The sequence below is a fragment of the Cucurbita moschata genome, unplaced genomic scaffold (assembly GCF_002738365.1).
Source record: "Cucurbita moschata cultivar Rifu unplaced genomic scaffold, Cmos_1.0 Cmo_Scf00005, whole genome shotgun sequence".
Lineage (NCBI taxonomy): Eukaryota > Viridiplantae > Streptophyta > Magnoliopsida > Cucurbitales > Cucurbitaceae > Cucurbita > Cucurbita moschata.
The window spans coordinates 858,877-864,167 of record NW_019268521.1 but is presented as its reverse complement, the minus strand read 5'-3'; positions in this window follow the sequence as shown (position 1 = coordinate 864,167).

Genomic DNA, 5,291 nt, shown 5'->3' with positions numbered 1-5,291 from the left:
CCAAAGCAAAAAGTTGTTTTCCTGTCCATACCTCTTATGTAATCTTGAATTCCAAAGGTATTGGTGGCCCTCTATTGATCAGATAGGCTACTGTATTTACAACATCAGCTCATAATGTCTTTAGCTATATAGAGAGAATCTTCATACTCCTTATTCGATCATTCAATGTTCTGCTCATACTTTCAACAACACCATTTTGTCTTGTCTTACTGAGATCTGTCTTCATTAACTTAATTCCCTCAACTGTAAAAAATGCTTTATATTCTAACTTTCGTACTCTCCTCCATTGTTAGACCTCAAACATTTGATCTTTAAAATGGTCTAATTTTCAACATTAGTTATTCACTTCAGGAAGGTGGCAATCACATCTAATTTGTGTTTCTGGAAATAAACTCATTTCTTCCGGTTGAAATCATCCATGAAGGTGATGTGGAACTTTGATCCACCAAATGATGGAACTAGAGATAGTTTCCAAACATCTGTATAGACCATTTCCAACTGTACTTTCTTCGATTCCCTGAAAGCCTTTGTGAAGCTAACGCATTTCTATTTGCTCATAACACAACACTCACAAAGACTCATATCAACAAGTTTTAGACCTTCTAAAACTTCTTTCATAGTCAATATCTTCATAGACTTGAACTAGAAGCACTCTCAGCAAAAATAACTATGTTCATACACTATGAAATGATGTATACGGTTCTAGATTTTGTGTCTTGTGCTACCACCATAACACCCTTCACAAATCTTTTCTGTTGCATAGCTTGTGTTGTCCAACTGACCAATAGAGACTATATTATTCTTGAGACCTAAAATATATCTGACATCCTTCAATGTCCACTGATTTACTGCTGGAGTTTGTATGCATACATCTTATTTTCTTTTAATGTCTAAGGATTTATTGTCAAAAAGATACACCTTACTCTAATTTTTCTGATTTGAAATTTTGAAACAATTCCTTGTTCGGATACGAACGAAAAGATGAAGCTAAATCTAAAATTCAATATTTAATCAGGTTGTCCACACTAAGGATTAGAGATCCTCAATATCTTCTACCGAATGTACAAAATCATGGTCATCTCCAGATTTGTGATTATGCTTCTTCTTCTGTTTTGTACAATTTTTTGAAAAGTGTACTTCTTCTCGATAATTCAAACCTGTTATGTTTAGTCTATTTGGGGGTTTTCCTCGCTTATTTGATTTTGATTGACCATGCATGTTTGGGCCTTTCGAGTTACTTCTTCCATTCGGTCAAGATTAAGAGTATTGCTAGATGAATCACCAATTTTTCGTTTTCGAATAATTTTATTGAGAACTATATCTCAGATCTCATCAAACTTCAATTTCTTAATCCCCAAGAACTACTTATTGCAGTGATAATAGTATCTCAAAACTCCAGTAAAAATGACATCGAAATCAATGCCGTAATTTTATCTTCAAAATTATTTTCCACCGAACTCATTGACTTACAATCACATTGAATTCATTAATATGATTCCTAATAGAACTACCTTTAGATATTTGTATATTGAATAATCTACACATCAAATACACCTTGTTCATAGCCAACAAATTTTCGTGCATATTCTACAATGCCTTCAACTTATTCGACGTTGTCTTCTCCTTTATAATGTTGAATGCCACATTTTTTTGATAGCATCAACCAAATCAATCCTAGAGCCTGTCGATCCTTGAGCTTTCACTACTCTGTCGTCATGGTATCTAGCTTCACCCTAGATAAGAGTTCGTGAAAATTTTTCTCATACAAATAATCTTCAATCTGTATCTTCTAAAAATTGAAATTGGATCCATCAAACTTCTGGACTTCAACCAACAACCCTTCTTTTCATGTCCTTAATACACCGTTGTCTTTAACTAAAAAAATATTTTGAATAGGATGATCATTACAAAAAAAATAAGTAATTAGCCCTCTATTGGATTTATATATGGATACCCACAATAAAATGTAACATTAACTCTTGGGGACCTGAAACCATTCAAAATTAGATCATATATTCTATAACTTACTCGATCCAAATTGAACTTGAAGAGATTGAGTATCTAGCATGTGACTAGATCTCATAACATGGGCGATCTAGCCTGTGCTAAAAAATCAGAACTATGATTATGTAGTTTGGAATTAGGGTCTAAAACGTATGTAGCTTGTAGCTGTAGATGTAATGCCCCTAACTTTCTTACATAAATCAAAGACGTCTGCATGTTTTTAATAACATATGTGAAGATTTAAATAAAATGTTTCAAAGGAAGCCAATGACTTATACATTTAATTTAAAATAAGAAAGTAGAAATAATATATTCTTTGAACACAATAAATGAACTAAACCGTGTACCAACTACTGAATGCAACTCAATGTATATTACTGTCCTATTTTGGCTCTCATGGCCATTCCAGCATTCACCGTCATCTGTGTCGGGGCGCTTTACCTTTAACTGAAAAATATAAGGGTAGAACGTGGCTTAAATATTATAAAAAATTATCAGTAAGTCACTGCACTATTGGAGTTAGTAATGCAATCACACACATATAATGATGGAACCTATCTTTTAAAATTGTAGCATGGTTTTGGACTCTTTCCCGTTTCAGGCAGGGTTGGATTTGTGGTTTTTTTCCCATACACAGCCCACGCATGCGCAAAGGCACGCATGATATCATGATGAACATAAATATCAAAGGTACGCGTCCATACTAACATAACGTAATGGAGAAGTAACTCGATGCACATGACATACATACATTCATGAGGTCCCCATGATTTACATTCATAGCATAACATTAACATCATTCCCTTTCTCCTTTCATCCATGACATATTACATATATGCATCATGTATATATGACGGTCGTCACATAATGCATTACATAGTTTCACATGGGAAGACATAACATGACATACATATCATTTCATTTCATTTCATTCGCAACACGATGTAATGGATATCACATGCATACATAGCATAGCGTCATAGGTCATTACATAGAACACATAAGTATAGCATAAAATAATATGGTGCATGCATGGGCCGTGAGGCATGCATCGTCATACATCATTCAATTATCTAACTGCAGTAGTAAGGTCACTTACCGATTAGCTTAAGTTGGTGTCACCAATTTATCCTCAATGAAAGTTCGATTTTTGTCCTTTAAAATTCAACTCAACCTATGTGAGTCCATAACATTCAAGTTCAAACTTCTGCGAAACTATTTCTCTAAATTTGACAATGATTGATGTGTTAGACTTCATGCGAATATTAGAGATTGCTTATGTTCCATCCGATGATCTTCTTTTTGACGTACGTGTATTTTCTACCTATACGATTTCTCGAGATTTTATTTCTCCGTCGAAGAAATTGCTTATCTTCTTTTCGAATGTACGTGTATTCTCTATGCTTACAATTCTAAAATGGAATATGCTTGCCCACCTACCTAGGCAACCATGAATACTCTTTTAGATATAGAAATCTCTAAGGATACATAAAAGATTGGATAAAGATATTGAGAATGGAGCCAAATTAAAGAGGAATAGTAACATGACTCTTACGAGTAAGGTGGCAATATGTTTCCACATTGGATATAAAGAATATTCTTGTTGTTCCCTTTTATTGTATTTATCAAAATAAAAACCCAAGCTTCCATAAACAAGCTACTTTTTTGGGTAGTTGGAAATTCATTAATGTTGCCTTAGATTCTTTACCCACCTTTTTTTTAATCTTATTTTCTTCATATATTTTAGGAAAGATACCTTCCATTTAATGATCCATGTTTATTTAGGGTTTGTCACAAGTAGCATAATTTAATTATATGGATAGAAACTTAGGAGAAATAAAAATAATAGTTATTGTACTTGAATCTTTGTTTTGATAAGAGTATTAAAAAAACTTCTGACAATATCGTACCATTGTGGAGAGTCGTGTTCATCTAACATGGTATCAAAGCTATGCCCTAAACTTAGTCGTGCCAATAGATTGGTAAATCCTCAAATGTCTAACAAAGGACTTCAAAAGAAAAGGAGTCGAGCCTCCTCGAAAGCATAGTAAAAAATAACTAAGACTCCAAAAGAAAAAAAAAATCGAGGCTCGATTAAGGGGAGGCGTACTTTGTTCGAGGGAAGGTGTTAGATGATGAAAGTCTTACATCGGCTAATTTAGGGATGATCATAGGTTTATAATCAAGGAATACTATCTCCATTGGTATAAGGCCTTTTGGGGAAGCTCAAAACAAAGCCACGAGAGCTTATGCTCAAAGTGGATAATATCATATCATTGTGGAGAGTCGTGTTCATTTAACATGATGATCCGAAAAATTCGATCAGCTCAACTCAAATTGTAATGATTTGAGTTGCGAACTTATTTGGGTTAGGTTGGATTTAAATCAATAAAAACGTTATAAGTTGGATTAGTTCATAGGTTCCATTAAAACTAGATTGGGTAGAATCCAACCAATTTAAAATTTATTTTTAATTTAAAAAATCATATATTTGATTATGATAGAATTATATATACCCAAGAGACTTTTAAATTTAGTGTTGATTAAATACATCCATACCCAAATATGATATTTGCAACTATGTTATATTGGTGTTACACTACTAATATATTTCAAGTATTATACATCATTAATTATAACTCTTTATATTCCGGATTTGGAGTCTAGATTCAACATTTAATGGCTTCAACATAGATTCTAAGAGTGAACATTATTCCCCACAAACTAACACGAGTCTTTCCAACATTGTTTGTCCTTACTTGCATGCATCTTAGAAAAATTCTCAAGAGGTCACCCAACAAATAATTTTCTCTAAGCGAAGTATACTCAAATATGGAGCTCCTATGATTAAGCTATCGAAAAAGAAAGTGCACTTTATTGGTATAGGTAGTACATTAAGTTTCTTTTAAGCTTTTCTTAATTACCTATAATCAGAATCTCTCTCATTTAGATGTGAACTCTGTTCATTTATGCACCTCTCATGTACTCAGGTGTCATATATACGACTATAATTGATATATCTATCTTTGATATTATCTACATTAACAAAGAAATGGGTTCGATTGGATCAGTAGTGTAATCAAACGAATTCATTAGACTTTAACGAGCTGATATCGCTATTTCATCGAAAAAAAGAACAAAAAAAAAAAAAAACATAGCTATTATTTTTTATTTTTTATTTTTAAAAAGGGAAGAAAGTGGGTTCATGTCTTGTTTGTGATAATGGGTATGCACTAATAATTCATGGCCGTTTCCATTTTTGTCCAAAAAAAAAAAAAAAAAAAAAA